General features: G+C 38.1%; 1 protein-coding gene across 5 annotated transcripts in view; it reads right to left on the bottom strand.

Annotated features, from left to right (window-relative positions):
* Positions 1 to 17,998, bottom strand: part of PLPPR5 (phospholipid phosphatase related 5) — a 288,814-nt gene that overhangs the window by 71,726 nt on the left and 199,090 nt on the right. The gene's annotated exons all lie outside the window — the stretch shown is intronic.

The raw sequence follows: 17,998 nt of genomic DNA, 5'->3' as shown, positions 1-17,998 counted from the left end.
TCCTACAATAAACGGCTCCCACTCCTGCTGTATCAATCTACACAAGTTCCTGGTCAACCCCCCCCCCACGGTTATTTTGCTGCAGCCGGACTGCGGCACTCTGCAGTCCAGGCAATGGCTCTCTCTCAGTCTCAGTCTCACTGTTGCCCTGGAGTCACATTGTCTCACATATCAGCTCCTAGAGGGCCTGACTTATTCTTATCTCTCTGCAAGCCAGTTCTCCTGATTCCTAACCTATGCAATGGCTCTAACAGCCTTGAGTCTTATATTGAACATTTCAGCTTAGTTTAAGGAAATGGTTCAACTGACTTCTCTATTCAACCCCAATACCAAATTCACAAGAGGCTCAGCTTCAGGTAGAGCTCTTTCCTGGTTCAATGACCCAAGATAAAGAAAGGATGTCATGGTTTATACAATCTAGCTTCCTGGAGAGAGAGGCTAGTTCTCAGAAAGAAAAAATTCACTGTGACCTAATGGCTTTCATATCCATTGTATCTCTCTGGACATCCCTATGCCAATTCTTGGCCTGCATCAGCCCTTTCCATTATGTTCTCTGGAGACTGTGATCTGTCCGTCTACTTGGACTTCATCTCAGCAAACATACATGTTTGGATCCTGGTGTCTTCTTGGACCCAGTGGGCCTGTCTAATTCAAATGCTCTAGATCTTATTTCCTTTAGAACTTATTGAGACATCTATGGAACTCCTCATCAAAATAAAACTCTCTCTTACATCATCCCCCACCCATCTTCCTGAATGAAAACTTCCATTGTTAATATTTCTTAGATGAATTTAAGTGTTGAAAATCAAATAATTATTATGATGAATGCATTTAAGTAAAGGCCTTCTGAGTTAGGACACAGTGCGAGGTAATGATATTCAAGGAAGACATAAACAAAATACTTAAATAGGGTACAGGGATGCATGTGCTGACTGGTTTGGGTGATATTTGCCAGTAGAACACTTAGGAAGAATTGTCATGAGTGACTGAGGGCATCTGTGGTGGCTTGTGACTCTAGAAATACTACTATATCTCTGCTGAGGACACTCTTCCTAAAGACTAGTCCTAACCAATGACAGCATAATGGAGCACTCAGGCATGCCTATTTCTCTGTGACATGGGATACCTCTACCAGGTAATTTTGGTTGTTAGATTCCCCATGAGTTTGGACAAATCTTTCCTGGAACTGTGCCTCACAATCTGGGGTACCTTCCACATAATTCTCCTTCCCTCCCATTCTCTAATCTAGGTGAGACCTCCATCATCATCTGGGTTAGAGACTTTCTCTGTTTTCTCTAGATTACCCTCCAAACTTTGTCTTTTACAGTTGCTTTTCTAATAGATCTTTTGCATACTTGATCTTATTTTTTACCTCCTTCTAAGAAAACATAAATTAAGACAACATTTAAGAAAGACATTGTGTGATCCTGGCTACACTTAAAGGAAGAGTGGTGGTTAGATAAGTGAGCCAAGGATTTGGAAACAAACCCCACCAGAAGAGCATCAGGAAGTCCCCAGAGGTTGCCTTTTCCTGGTAGCTCTCTGTTCGAGCCCCTAGAAGCTCAAATACATTATCTTGGCCTTGGAGGTATTTAGATAGCACTTGGTAAAAGTTAACCATGATCATAATCAATGTTATTGGTAACAAGAATACTATTAGCAACAATGAGTGCTATTAACACCAATAGCATTAGTACTCAGTCTGACATATATACATAATAATTTGTAATTAATGATATCACTATTAATAATAATTGATGTTTTTGTCTACTTTTTCTTCCTAACCTCTTAGCACAGCAGTAGGAGGCACAGGGGACTCTTTGGTGTTTATTTTTCTCCTATTTCTGTCCTTCCTTGTGATTGATATAAAAATCAAGTCACATTGAATCTAATGCATACACTTCTCTCTCCTGAATTTGAATTAGAGGCTCTGGTCAGTGAATTACAAACCTAAATTCTATGTTCCCCAGTATTTTGTATTGTGATTCTCCTTCCAGAATCATTGCCTGGTAGACTTCATTCCTCTGAAGGCTTTCCCACCCTTGCTATTCTTGGGAATTCTTAATATTCACCTCTCCTCTAAACTCCAGATACAGGAATTCATGAACCAACTAAATGGCAATATCTCAACAAATTCAAATCTACCTATTAAAAATCCTCATAGTCCTCACACCCAAACAAATCTATGAGTCCCACCCCAAACCTCCTGTTCTTTCATGTCACCTCCTCAATGGGTCTACTCATCCTCCACTTGGATACTCAAGCACCTCTCTCATAAACTTATCTGTCATTATATATCCTGATGACCCTTCTTCCCTCATTGGCCTCTACCAATCACTGTTACTTTAATTACATTTAACTGACAAAAATGTATATTTTCAAGTGGCTTCTGGAGGCTGAGGCAAGAGGTTTGCAAGTTCAAAGCCAGTCTCAGTAATTTAGTGAGGTCCTAAGCAACTTATGGAGACCCTGTTTCAAAATAAAATATAAAAAGGGATGGGTATGTGTCTCAGTGGTTAACTGCTCCTGAGTTTAATCCCGAGTACCAAAAAAAAAAATGTATATTTTATAGTGTGCAATGTGCAATATGATTTTTAAAATATGTATACATTGTGGAATGACTAAATCAAGCTAATTAACATGGGTATTGCCTCACATATTTATTCTATTTTATTTTTTGTGGCAAGAACACTTGAAATTACTTTCTTAGCAATTTTTAAGTAAACAGTACATTGTTATTAACTATAGTCACCTCATTGTGCAAGAGATCTTTCAAAGTTATTCCTCTGGTCCAACTGAATTTCAATTAATTCTTAAATTATGATGAATTTATTCCTTAATTCTATTTCATGTTTGTTCATTTCCACCTCTATCACTATTTTTGTTTTAAAACCTAGTGCCTCATTACTTTTATCCTGCATTGCAGTATCCTTGGAATTCACCTCTCTTGTTCAGCCTGTCTACTGACAGATTGATTTATTCAAAATAAAATTTGTGCAATCCAAATGTCCTATGTATAATTTCAAGTCCTTATAGCCTATGGATTAGCAGGACTTGTCCTAACAGATCATTTACAGCTGAGCTTAGACCCTGCTTTTCAGCTCTTGCTTTCTTACACAGCCCACAGACATGCTCAGCATTTACATACACCCAGGCTTTTATACTTGGCCCATGGCTCAATATAGCTTGGTAAGCAGAACATTGCTGAGTGTGCAAGACGTGATTTAAATATTGCCTGCTCTATTGCAAGCTTACGTCTATCTCTGGTGCAATTCATCTGTCCCTTCTCCGTGTACCAACAGCACATAGTACATTTATTATGGTGATTTCCATATGGTTTTATAAGTATCAGTAACATCTGTCTCCTCCATTCAGCTGGAAGTTTCTCTGAGGCAGGGACGGTATAATGTTTATACTTGGAATTTTAAAGCTCAGTGATTGACAATAAATGTGAATGTTATTATCAATGAGTGAAATCCAGTTTAATCTACTCATTTTAGATATAAGAAAACCTATTCAAAGGTAAATAGGGAAGTTATATATGCCTGAGTCACACAGTGCATAGTCAGAATCCAAATCCAAGTTCAGAGCTATTTTGAACACAACCTCAACCTAGGAACTTGCAAACTTTTCCTCCAGCTTTTCCAGGTCAAGAGAGGTCAACTCCCTGGCTCCCCACACCTTGAAGTTCCACCATAATCCTACCAGTTTTACAGTTTTAAAGGGAAGGTTTTGGGTACACAACATCTTATAAGCACCTTTAAAATTCTTTAGATGTCCAGGTATAAGACAACTGAGTACAGAAAGATGACTTTCCTGATCATGTTACACATGCCAATCTTCTTACAAAGGCCAAAAGAGCATCACATCACCCATCCCAACTCCACTGTTATTTCTTGAGGTCTTCTCTATCTTCTCTGCAGACCCTGGCCTTCTATGTGGAACTGAGGACCTGGTTTTGAGTCATTTTCTATCTTATAAAGAAGGGGTTCTTAATTCTGGAGTCACTGGCTGCCATTCTGATTATGTTCCCAAAGCAGCCCTTGGGTACAGAATGCCATAGTTTTGTTCTCTCTGTAAGTGAAAAAGTCAGAAACACAACAGTCCAAGGGCACGGAAATCATCAATGAAAATGCTAACAGCATTGTCAGCTTTCTTTGATAAAATTTCCTTTCTTCCACGAACTAGCAAATAAAAGCTATTTCCAGAGAGAGTTCAAGTGATGAACCATGTTGGCTGAGATGAACTCAGGGCCATGGCCCTTCACCTGCTGCCACAAGCACCAGCTGCCTTCAAGAGTGAGAAAGGAGCAGAACCTCAGGAGGGACATGTGTGGCCTTTGTGGGGAGTATCAACCAGTCTCCCAAGGGTCAGCCTTTTGTGGGGGCAGTCCTCCCTCACCTCAATGAGAATTCTTCATGCACTGGAATATGAAAGAAAAGGGAGGAAGAAATTTCTACCGGTAGACAGAGCATGGGCTAGCACACTCTGTACATAGCTGTCAAGTCCCCACTTCATTCACCTTGCATCTGCCTTCCAGCCATGCTCCCATCTGGGCTGTAGCCTCAACTATGCTCCCTCTTCCTTTGCAAGAGAGGCAAAATCCCTCCCTGTTCCAAGCTCTGCATGAAACTCTGGAATAATTCTGTAGAAGGTTAGTGACTGCTCATGTTCCTTGATTACCTGATGCAGAATGTGGAGAAATGCCCACTAACAGCTCAGGAGCTAATAATGCAGGACCAGCACTGACTTACCCATCCAGCCAGGACTGGGTCTGAGCAAAGGTATTGATTCTTGAGTCAGAATCTTCTCCTTGGGGATGAGGTGACTCTATGTCCTTGGAGGTAAGACTTCTGCTCCTGAACCCAGGCTAGAAGCAGATGTTATTCTCCACATTCACAGAGCTCTGCAAACTTGAGCATCTTGCTCCCTGTTAAACCCCACCCCCTTGCTGGGTCACTATATTAGATTTTATATAACTCAGTGTTGAACACTATGGAGCCCTTCTAACCCTGCCTTGCCAATTACCTTGGACCTACTGCCCCTCTAATGACCTGTCTACAATTCTGTCCTGTCTTTGAGGACAATTTTTCCATTCAGCCTTGTTTCTTATCCATGATCTCATTTGGCAGTGAGTAAAAAGCCGAAACATACTAATGAATAGTAACCCACAAAACTGCAGGTATGAATTATAAATCCCCAGATATAAGTGTATAAGTGTCACCAATATGAGCACAAAATGTTGCTCTCATACCTCAAACCTGGACATTCAACCTTTGCTATCTATACTGCTTAATGACAAAATACCAAAGCAAGATGTTTTAAAAACACGGAATATTTATAGATCTTTTCAAATGCTAAATACCAAAAGTCTTTAAGATTTCATTAGTAAGACCCCAATTATAAATTCCTCTCTGAGGGTGACTCTAACATATCCAAGCATTATTGGTTTGAAATTAGTACAAGAAAGTAATTTCACATGTAATGAATCAGTAGAACTCATGCCATCAGTGTATTTGGCATTGTATTTCATCACAGATTTCAGGTGTGAGTGAAACAATATCTGAGAAACAATGATAATATGTAAAAATATAGTTGTGGATGATAACTTAGAATTCTAAATGTTTATATTTAGGTTCCTATCCAACATATTTTGTATTCTTGACAACTTGGCAAAGGCATATGTAAAGAACTCATTTCCCATTATCAAGTTCAAGTTAGCCAAGGAAAGTTCTAAGCTATACTGAGGTAAAAAGTTGCACTGGGTATTATCTCATTAACTTTGTGTCCTGATGCAGAAAAGCCAAAGCTTCTTACATTTCATCATTATAGCTGAGTGCTAATTTCTCTGAGCATGGTTTCTGAGTGGAATTGAGGTTAGGATAGATGAGAAGTAATTGAACTGAAGAAGTGACACAGTTGGTTATACAATAGTTGTACAGTCTTTTCCAGCAGTTAAATATCTGTGGTTGTATCTTCCTATAACTACCTGCATTTCATAACTGGACCACCAAAAACATATTCTTTCTTTGTTTTTAATTAATTCATTCAAATTTAGTTGACCAAAAGTATGTATTCATTATATACTACACGTTCAGAAAAGTGTATACATCATAGAATGACTAAATTGAGCTAACTAACATGTTTAGTCTCTCATACTTTTTTGAAAGATACTTGATTTCAAACTAAAGTCTTCATGGGAAGTGGCTTCTTCGTCTCAACAACATTCCTTGAACATTTGAATCTAGATGAATTTGCCCCAAATGATAAATGATATGTGTCAATTCCAGATCAAAAAGTTAAAAAAAAAACTGGGAGTGTTTTCTCCATTTTCTCTTCCCCAGATGCTGGCCAGAAGCAGAGATCTCTAGGCTCCAGCAATTGTTGCTGCCACAAGTTGGAAACAGCTGAGGTCCCTCAGTCATAAGACCTGCACTGGACTCCTAGATAAGTAAAAGATAACTCTTATTATGATGTCAGTGAAATGTGAAGTGTTTGTTACAGCAGCTAGAACTTGCTAATTTTCCTACTTTTTGTTTTAAGATGGAGTAAGTCTCAGTTTTATAGTTTTTAGCAGAAAAAAATAACTGGCTAGAGTTGAAAAATACTGGCTTTTATTATATTTATTCTAGACTCCCTACTGCTTATCAAGTGGTATTGGTTTTTAATTAGTCATAATTATATGAAAGGTCTTTTTCATTAAAATTTGCCAGAAAAGGGGATAAAGAAAAGTAAATTAGATCTGAGTATATGTGTCCATGATAGAAATCCTGAAGGAGATACTCTAAGGGCGGGGGCAGGGGGGAATTTGGGAAACATACAACATACAATAAAAATAAAATTACTGGAATTTGCTAGGTTTTATGCAATATTCTAGCTGCTTTTCAAGTATTTACCTACTTAATCTTCAAACTTATGAGGTAAACAGTGTCATTAAAATTCAAATACATAAGAAGAAAATAAAGCACAATCAATACGTTACTAGCTGTTGTCCTGCGGAGAGGACAGTTTAAGTGGAGTTGTGAATCAAAAAGCCAGTTTAGATAGAACAAGATGAGGTCAAGAATTGGATTTATTCCTTTTGAGTTAGGTTGGCAATCTTAAAGATCAACATCCCTAAAATGGAGCTACTAGGGGATAAGAAATATATGAAACTGTCATTCCATCCACTGGATCGGATAAGCCTATTAACTCTTTTCTTAACTGGGAAACCAATGGAACAATATTTGTCTATTTCCAGAGCTCCACAGGCAGTGGTTCTCAAATGTGGTCTCTGAACCAGCAGCAGCAGCAGTTTCTGGGACTTGTGTCTCTTAGGACCCACCTCAGTCCTACTGACTCAGCAACTCTGGGGGTGGGGTCTAGCCATTTGGGTTCTCAGAGCAGCAGGATATTTCAAAGAGTCTACAACTCTTGATTACACACATTTTTAATTTGTCAGGGAGATATTCAAAGGAATTTTAGATATTTATTTGAACAAATAAGTATTATGTACTTGTGCTAGCTATGCTACAAAGACAGGTTAAATGGATTCTAAAGTATAAAGAAATTGAATACTCAATTTCCATATATTTTAAGTGAGACTTAAAGAGAAGAAGATTCCTAACCAGAAAGACTCAGTCAATGCTCAGCACCAGACCAGTTCACTCATGTCCCTGGCCTCAGAGTTTACTGCATAGTTCATTTTGTCTAAAATGGAGAAGGCACAAAGAAACAACTTATTTGCCAGTGTAGACAAATGTGCAGATAATGCTGGAAAATAAATAAAGGATGACATCAGGGGTAAGTGATGTCTGAGAACTGGGTATGTAAGGGACCAATCCTGCACGAAATGGAACTTAATGTTCCTTTCCGTAACATTTCTTGCAGAAATGCATCCAGTATTCTTCAACCCCATGTAAGTAGAGTTGTCAGCAGTAACCCTCCAGAGCCTGAGGACATGAGCACAGAATACTGGCTTCCTAGAATGTTTGCCCACACTGGAAAGGCTTACTTTCTCCCATGTAGTACTGTTAAGAACTTGAGAAGCAGCATGCCTGAGGACTGGCCTTATCTCACTAGAGGAAGGACCAAGGGTAAGTCATAAAATCTCTCTTCACCTCACTGTTTACACCTGTAAGATGGAGAAACGATGCCATCATGGGGCTGCTGTGGGGATTACATAAGTTAATTGTCAAAATTATTAGACCAAGAGATGGCACAGAGCAAGCAAGCCCCATGTAAATTTTGGCCATCATTAGATGATGACCTTGAAGATTCACTCCAACTTGTATCTGCAATGAGATACAAGTTTTATCAGTATGCTAACTCTAGTAATGAAGTCAGGGCACCTGGGATACCAGGAATAGGTAATCTTAGAGCACTTTGATACTTTTGGATATTGTTAAAGTTCAGACACTAATATTTTGGTGCATGTGTGGGTGAAGTGGCAGTAAGAGGATACAGAAAAAAAGAGGTGTGTTCTGTTAACAAAAAGGCATACATTTACACACAATGCACAATCCTTTCTTAAAATGACAATAACTTATGTAAAGCATTAAAAATACTTTCCTAGCTAAAATAAATGTTGCTGATTAAACTTCACATGATTTTTATGCTTTGCTCAACAATTCTTACACGTGTAGTGAGCACAAGCAATAAGAAAAATGAATTATGAGAACACTGTGATACAAACTCATTTTGTATGCTTATAGTGTTATGATTATTATTTTAATATATGAGGTTGACTTCTCCATGTTCACAAATCTGCTGGAGGCCAACACTGTTATCATGTACCCATTAGTCCTCAAAAAAGTTCCCTCATAATTAAGCAAAATTCATAGATAAGCTATTAACAATCTTTTCTAAAATACACTTTAGAATTCATTTCCTTTCTTCTTTATCAAAATAAAAGAGCGACATTATAAAATGTAAATATTCTTTGGGACTTTGGGATGATGGAGAGTTTTAGAAATGTCTGAATCATAGGGAAAAATTAAATATCCTTAGTTAGTGCTCTTCAAACTATACTTAGCAGGATGTTAAATGACATTTTGAAGGGGAAAAATTATTGGTCAAGAAAAAGCAGCAAAAATCATCTATAACCTCCTGAAAGTTCAAATGCATATTAGCACATCAAGAGTTATAATTTCCAAAAGCTCCATAATGGCACTATTTTATCATATTCATCTTATAGATAAGAACACAAAGCTTAGAGATACTGACTGCCTTATTGTATTAGTCTATTTTCTATTGCTATACCAAAATACCTAAGGCTGGATAACTTAAAAAAAAAAGGAAAGATTTTTTTAGCTCACAGTTTTAGAAGCTAAAGGTACAAAAACCACTGAGCATTTTGGCTTCAGTGTCACATCATGGTAGATGGAACCATAGGGCAAGTCCAGAAAGAAGGAGAGATCACATACTCAAACAGGCAAGAAGGGAAGCCAAAGCTGCTGGGGAGTGGCTAAGCTTTTGCTTTCATGAGAACCCTCTCAGAAAAATTAACTCAGGGGTCTCTCTTAATCCCTTCCAAGAGCAATGCTTTTAGCAAAGACCCCCTCCCACTAGGCCCCACCTCTTAAAGGTCCCAACACCTATTAACATTGGCACACTGAGGACCAAGCTTCCAACTCAGGAACCCTTGAGGGACATACTCAAACCACTCCAGAACCGTGGCATGTATCTAAGGTTATTCAGCTAGTGAGACATAAAGCCAGGACTCAATTTCATGCAATTGAGTTCTGGAGTTCTACTTGACCCTGTGGTATTTTATTATTGTACTTTAGTTGGGAAGAAAACTCTAGCAAGTTAAAGTTTTCTTGTCTGACCTTCTGGGTTTATGAGTATAATTTCCTACTAATTAACTTTTCTGCATGAACCAAAAGATTGACAATCTGCTAAAGAAAACTGTCAATGTTGCTGTTCATTGTTTTCCATATTTATTTCGTCTTGGAAATCTATATTCTAGGGACCATCCTTCTTAAAGCATCTAGTAGAGCTTGTATCTCAAAAACTCTAGTGAGAAAAGGTAAGAGCAAAAGTCATCTTCTTTCTTGGGGGAGAGAAATTTGAATTGAAGAAGGGTGATTAGCTAGTGTAGCTATTATGACAAGTGGAGAAAGAGAATCAGAGCTTTTGAGAAAGAAAAAGTAAAGCTGAAAAAGTGGAGTGGCAATGGTATTAGGAAGAGGAGAGAGGAAAGTTTAATACAAAAGAGAACAAGTATTAACTCACACAATGGGAAGGAAAAATATTACTCTAAAGGTGACACCGGTGGGAAATAAAAAGGCATTTGAGTAGTGTTTTGAGATTGATGTGCTGTGGGAAGTGGCCAGGGGAACACACTGGGATTTACCTTACTTTTCAGATTCATGGTTTACAAAGAGCAACGTTATTTTCTTACAGCACAGAGAGCTATACTTTTCCCCAATTGACTTCCTGGAATGTCTGCTGACAACTGTATCTGGGGAGAATTATCAGGGATGGGAGTCAGTGTGCTGGCTCTTTATTACAGCCTGGTAGCAGACCATAATTCTACTTTAACTGTATTTCTGTTGTTCTCTTTACTGGTTCAGTTTATGTTGCTGTGCGGTTGAGATTTCTTTTGTACCAAAATACAGGTATCTGTTGTATAAGGGGACCGAATTATTAGGGGTCACCTTCAAGTGCCCTACCGCGGCATCGGCATCACGGCAATATGTATTCAATAGACTAATCCATGATCCCCCAAATAACACTCTCCTTTTCATGGAAATAGGCTTATGAGGTGACAGCTCTGCCTGGGAAAGCAGAGACATTGTTCCTTGTGATTTCAAATTCATCATACAGATCGTTCCCTGGAGGCCATCTTCTTCCGGTTTTCTTGGCTTTCATCTCTCCTGCCTTTAAACAGACTGCCAGAACAAATGTCTTTTAAGGCCATTCAATTTTACTGAAAAAAGGACCAGACATTTGAAGGACTTTATTTTTAAAATGCTTTCACGAGAACAGTAAATGATGATTACATAGGAAATCCTTATACTTACCAAGTCATTAAAAATGTTTGATGAGAATGTACAAAGAAGAGCATGATTGAAACCCAAAAATAAATGAATGAGATGAATCTTGGAACATCAACTCATTTTGCCGTCTGGGCTCATTTGTATTTGGTGTAAGTGCAACATTCCAGATTACTGCTCACAGTGTATTAGGAAAAGATATAATTATAATTTAAATGCGAAACCCTGCCAGCTCTGAATCAGTTGAATTTATTAAGCAAGCCATTTAAGTCTTTCCAATAGATAATGGGAAATGTATTTTTAAAAGATGATTATTTATTATCCAAAATACTTTGAATACCAGCTTGTGCTATATACTCATTTATTATATAAATTCATAAATATATTCCCTTTGTCATTTAAAAAAGTGGCATTAAACACTTGCCATGGATCAAAAAAAAAGAGCTACTGTTTTAACATCTTATGTGTATCAATTTGATTTGGTCCCCACAACTACCCTATGAGGTAAGTATTACTACCTCATTCACAGATAAGAAAACTGACACACAAAGAGGAATTTTCCTGAATTATCATAACTAGTAGTAAATGGCAGACTTGAGATTCAAACCCAGGTAGTAGGACCCCAATGTGAATGTTATATTCATCATAAAGGACTTTTGTAATAATGGAGTCAAAGAACTTTATAAGATACAAATTAACCTACTTTATTACTAAATGCCAAACTTGACTTCTAATATTTTATTATTTTGCTTTCTTTTAGGAAGACGTGGGAAAAAAATTTTTTCTCACCCTTTGCACTTATTATTTCCCCCAATTACCTATCTTGTAATTGGGATAAATTACAAACATAAGCAAAGAAATATGTTCTCTAAATTGCTAAATAAATCTGACAAGAGGCTCTAACAAAAAGTTGCATTTCATCAAACAAAGAGTAGGACAGAATCTGTATTGGTGGGCAGAGTATAATGGGGCTCAGAATACTGATTTTTGCAATGTGTCCCCAGACTACTGCATCTTAATTTTGAGAATCAGCCTATTCTTCTGAAATGCCTTTTAAAATGTTGGTGATGGGGCAGTTTGGTAGAAGGTAAAGAAATTAACATGATTTCAGATTACGTTAACAGAAAATTCATTTAAGGAAAAGAAAAATTTGAAGAAAAGTTATAAATTAATACTATTTCCCCAAATAATATTTTTTACAGATGTTGACTATCATAGCAGAAGACTACAGAAGGGATGTAGAAGACTTAATTCTAATTTTTAAGGGGAAAAAGATATCTTTGAAGCCCATTATCTCTTTCACATATTACTTAGTTTCCATGCTATTTTCCCCACAACTCTTGCCGACAAGATTCTGATTAGCATTTCCATTTGAACACGCATGTAAAAATTACCCTCAGCTAAGATTCTATGACTTTTATACTTGGAAGGAAAGCAATCTTATGCAGCTCCTTCGAACCTTCAGAATATCCCTCCAAATATCCCAATCATACATAATCTTAGTGTCTGCTTGCCTATTGAGTTATATTATGGGTTGTCAAAATATTTAGAGTCATCATAGCTCAGCAGTTAGCAAGTGTGTGCTGAGAACATAAAGTACCAACCCCAAGCCCTCTGACACCAGATTCATAATTTTGTACAGCAATACCGAATGAAGGTTTTAGATGTGATTTTCCTCTGTCTGTTCTTTCTATATCATTCAGGGAAAAAAATTCAAATACCTTATCCCTTCATTATTTGTATTAGAGCTTCATAGTTATACATAGTCGTTGGATTCATCCTGACAAACTTATACATACATGGAGCTTATGATCCCCCCTTTTCCCTTTCCCTTTATCCTCCGTCCTACCTTCCCTCTTCCATTTCCTTCCTCTAGTCTACTAGACTTTCTTTTGCTCATCTATTAATTTATATTTGATTGTGTTTTTGTTATCCTACCCTTCCTTCCCCCTTTCCTGTACTTTACTCTGGTTTCTGCATATGACCTTTGAGTTTCTGAGTTTGGCTAATTTCACTTAGCATGATATTCTTCATTTTCATCCATTTGCCAGCAAATGCCATGACTCTTTTAGTAGCTGAGTAGAACTTCATTGTGTGTGTGTGTGTGTGTGTGTGTGTGTACACACACCACAGCTTCTTAATGCATTCATCTGTTGATGAGTATTTGGGGTTGATTCCATAATTTAGCTATTGAGAATTGTGCTGCTATAAAAATTGATGTGGCTGGGTCACTGTAGTAAGCAGATTTTAGATCTTTTAGGAAAATACCAAGGAGTGGGATAGCTGGTTCATATGGTGGTTCCATTCCTAGGTTTTTTTGAGAAATCTCCATACTGCCTTCCAGAGTGATTGTACTAGTCTGCAATTCCATCAATAGTGTACAAGTGTACCTTTTCCCCTACAACTTCACCACCATTTATTCTTATTCATATTCTTGATCACTGTCATTCTAACTGGAATGAGAGAAAATCTTAGTGTTGTTTTAATTTGCATTTCCCTGATTGCTAGAATTGTTCAACTTTTTTTTTTATACATTTGTTGGCCATTTGTGTTTCTTCCTTTGATAAGTAAGTAAGAAAAGTGAAACAGGAGGCATCACAATCCCTGATCTGAAATTATACTACAGAACTGTAGTAACAAAAGCAGCATGATATTGGTATCAAAATCGACACGAAGACCAACAGAACTGAATAGAAGACACAGAGACAAACCCCAAAATACAGCCTTAAAAAACAAATGGTGCTGGGAAAACTGAATAGCTATATGGAGAAAAATGAAACTAGAACCCTACTTCTCACTCCACACAAAACTCAAATTGAAATCCATTAAAGGCTTAGAAATTAGACCAGAAACTTTAAAACTACTAGAACAAGATATAGGGTCAATACTCCATCATATAGATTCTGGCACCAACTTCCTTAACAAGACTCCCAAAAGAACAAGAAATAAAACCAAGAATCAATAAGTTGGATGCCATGAAACTAAAAAGTTTCTACATAGCATGAAGAAAACAATTAAGAGCATGAAGAGAGCCTACAGAATGGACAAAAATCTTGGTGATCTACTGTTCTGATAAGGGATTAAAATCCAGAATATGCAGAGAACTCAAAACACACAATACACATGTGTGAGCACACACGTAACCCAATGAGGACATGGGCAAAAGAACTAAATAGAAACTTCTCTTATGCTCTTATTTTCACCTTCATAGCATTGGGTTCTTCTCATGCCTGCCCAGAGGGTGCTGAGCCCCTATGGTCTCCCCACTAGGACGTCTGTGTGGATGCCTGGTGGTGACAATTCAGAAGGTTGAGCAGGTCCCCATCTGTACTATATAGTAGCAAATGCTTTACAAGAAATGCGGGAAGACTACAAATTCTCTGGCTCCACCTCTGACTTAACTGTGGAGGATCTTGAGTGATGTGGGGCCCGAACTGACACTGGATGGGAAGAGAAAGAGTCCCTAAAGGGGCATGACAGACTACATTCTCATTTAGCAACCTTGCCCTACAAGCTCCCCCGAGTGCAACAGTACATTTCAAAATCATGATTTTTTGACCTATGGTTTGTCATATTTCACAGTCGGCAGACATTTTGAGGATTCTGCAATTCACTACCAAAAGGTAAATTTATAACAGATATTTGAAATCCTATGAACATTTAAGTCCTAGAGGACTCAAATACTGGGGATAAACATTCCCTCAAAAAGAAACAGGAAACAATTTACCTTAATGAGCAATTCTGAGCATAGTTTGCTGGCCAGCAGTTTTAGATGGCCATTAAAATCTCAATCAAGTTTTCTTTCAAAATTGTAATTATCATCTCTCCATATAAACTTAAGCAAAATGGTATTAAAATGAACCTAGTATATGCATATTGAAAAAATTTTAAGTAGATTTAACATCAGCTTTTATAACTCAGGGTACCACTAAAAAACTGACATAAATTAAAATTCTTAATATCCTGACTTAAAATTCCACTTAATAATTATTGATTTACCCAAAACTTATATTAGTAGACATGTGTTTTTCTAAACAATGCTCTCTCTCCCTCTTCCTAAAAGAGCTTTAGTTTTGTTCAGTTGTCAACCTTTTCATAAAAGCATGATTGTCAAGGGATTCAGGGCCATTCTCAGGCTCAAAGGATGAATTATTTGTCAAGTCCTAATGGCCCTGTCCACCAGACCTGTGGCTATTTTAGTCCTGAATATGTGAAGAAGCTTTGTCCAATGAAGCATGGGACTTTTGCTAGAGATGGGTACTTCTGAAATAGGGGCTCTTGCTTTTTTTTTTTTTTTAAAAAAGGATGCATATGAGAAATGTTATTTTTCTGCTAGTCATCATCACATTTGGGTAAGATTTCTAGAGTAAGGGTGGCATTGTTCAATGGGTGGGGGGCACCAAGAGTAGAGGAGACATGTATTACAGAAGAGGAGACAGAAGAGACACCTGGATCATCGATCTGATGCTCAGATATTTTATATTTGAGCAACCCTAATTTGCCAATTCTTGTTACATGAAGTAATGAATTTTTCTTATTGTTTAAATGTTTAAGTCAGAGTTTTCCGTCCTTTGCAGATGAAAGAGGTTTTCATTGATAAAAAGAGTAAGACCCTGAATTTGGGAAGTACCATGAAAATAAATTTAAAAGACACGAATAACTGTAAGTGAGTACAAATTACTGCAATACCATGCTGGTAAATGTAAGACTGAAAGTAGGAAGAGAACATATTCAATTGGTGATAGTTGGGGGAGGGAGTAAGCATCATGAAAGTTCATGGATTTTATATGGCATATGATTTGTAAAGAGGGCTAAGCTTACAAGCAAATTAAACAGACTGGAGACTGAGGAATAAGACTGAGAAAAGGATCAGGAGAGACAGCTTTGTAGACAGGATGACCATATAATTGATCATGCAACCTACTATACTAGAGTGTAAAATGGCAAGCTTAGTGTTACTGATATAAGACAACAGGATCAAGCAGGGACTGCCCCAGGTAAACCAGGACACAGGGTTACCACAATTATAGCACAGAAGAGAAATAGTCCCTGAGGAGGTGAGGTATAAGTTGCCCCTGAGAAACAGGGAGTGGCTGGATTGGGCTGCCATGCAGCCCGATGTGGGGACTAGACGGGAGATTACCATGGGACTATGATGAAAATGCTTTAGGATCCAGGTGAGAATCTAGTATTTAATTCTATTCACAGTGGAAGGCCATGAAATTTCCTTGCAAGGAAGGAGGCAGCTCAAAACTACACTTTAGAAAAATCAAAGTGGAAGGAAGCAGGGGAGACAAGAGGAGGGAAACCCAGAAAGTAGCAACTGCAGTAATATTTTCCAGGTGATGAACCAGGGATGCAGCAATAGGAAAGCAAAGGAATATATGCAGATACTGAGGAGGGGAGGGCAGAGGGAGAGGCTCAAGGGCAAATTCAGAGATCACCCACATTTGGGGAGTGGGAAATAAAATATAAGCCAACAGAAGACACTAAGCAGTGAGATGGAAGGAAATTATTGTGCCATGGACACCAGGAGGAGACAGAAGTCAAGAGGAGGGACCATGACCAGCCACCTTCAGTGCAGCAAAGGAGAAGAAGCAAATGGAAGCAGGGAGGTTGTTTTTGGTGAACTCCAGGAAGCAGCTTGACATGACAGAGACAGAAAACCTCTTTTCACACTGCATTTGCCTTCCAGAAAACCGGGATCATTGACTCAACAGAATAACTCCCCCCCACACACAAACAATCTGACCTTAAAAGACCTTAAAAGGTTTGACTAAATGATTAAATCCGTTAGGTGAGGAGTAGAGGAGGGGAAAGCTCTGAAGCGGACTGTAAGAGTTTCCTTTTCACCTCTGTACCACCCTCTTCACAAAGTTAGGGCACTTGAAGGGATTCCTTTCCCAGTTCTCCCCAAACTATAAGCTCAGCCTTCCCTAATCACTGAAAACCCTGATACTGGGAAAGACAGAGGTATGTCACTATCACCCCAGCTCTGTGCTTGGGAATCAAGTCTCCTTTTCTGCTAATTCAGGTTGAACATTCTGACCTATATTTGATAACAAGATTTATGCATCGTTCCTGAAATGCAGTTTCTATTTTGCATCTGATTTCTGCTAATATGTTCCTGTTCCTGAGTTTCTCCTTTGACCACTCTAGTTCCTCTAAGGTTGAAACTGTGTGTTTATGTTTTCCAAGCTCCAGGATTTTGCTGCTGAGCTGTATGGTGACTTAGACACTATTTTCTTGCTTTGTGATGGATGTTCTCAACAGTGCACCCCTACTCCTGGATTCTTGGGAGCTATGTTTTGACCACCTCTCAGATATACAATTACTGCTCATGAAGACCCTGATCCCCACCCATGCAGGCTATTTTCTGGAATACCTGTCTTCTGCAACTGTGCCTTCCAGAACCCATGTTTTGTTGCAGGACTAGAGCCCCTGAGCACCTCCAAAGGAGTCTACTTTCCATTCCTTTACTGTGTCCATCCCTCAGATATGTCCTGTACCAACTCCTTCTAAATTAATTCACTCCACCAAGTTACAAAGTGGGTCTCTGCCTCACCCTGTTCTGATGTAGAATAGTTTTTCTTCTTCTTTTTTTTAATCTAATTGCCATATTTCCCAAAAAAGCATCCAGGCAAGAAGAGCACTTGCAAATTGGAAGCACAAGAAAACAGATTTTGCATTGTCCCTTCATTGACAAAAAAAAAAAAAAATCACAGCATGTGATTCATATACTTGGAAATCTATAGAAAGCAGTGAGAGGCACTAATCCATGCATACAGATGAACTGAAGTCTTTTAAGGTCGCAGTACCATCTTTGTTGCCAGTACTTGCACTGTGAATAAAGCTGTCAGCAATTTCTGACAATTTCTGTGATAATATTTAAATAATATGAATATACCCCACATATGTGTTTAGACATAATAAAGTAGTGACTTCTAATATCTATCCCACCTGACCTGATGCCTCTGATAATTAAGTACACAGAAATAAACTTCTGATATGGGTATTTG

This window comes from Spermophilus citellus (genome assembly GCF_964194105.1).
Source record: "Spermophilus citellus genome assembly, chromosome: 9".
In the NCBI taxonomy this organism is placed as follows: Eukaryota; Metazoa; Chordata; class Mammalia; order Rodentia; family Sciuridae; genus Spermophilus; species Spermophilus citellus.
This window is presented reverse-complemented; position numbering and strand designations above follow the sequence as displayed.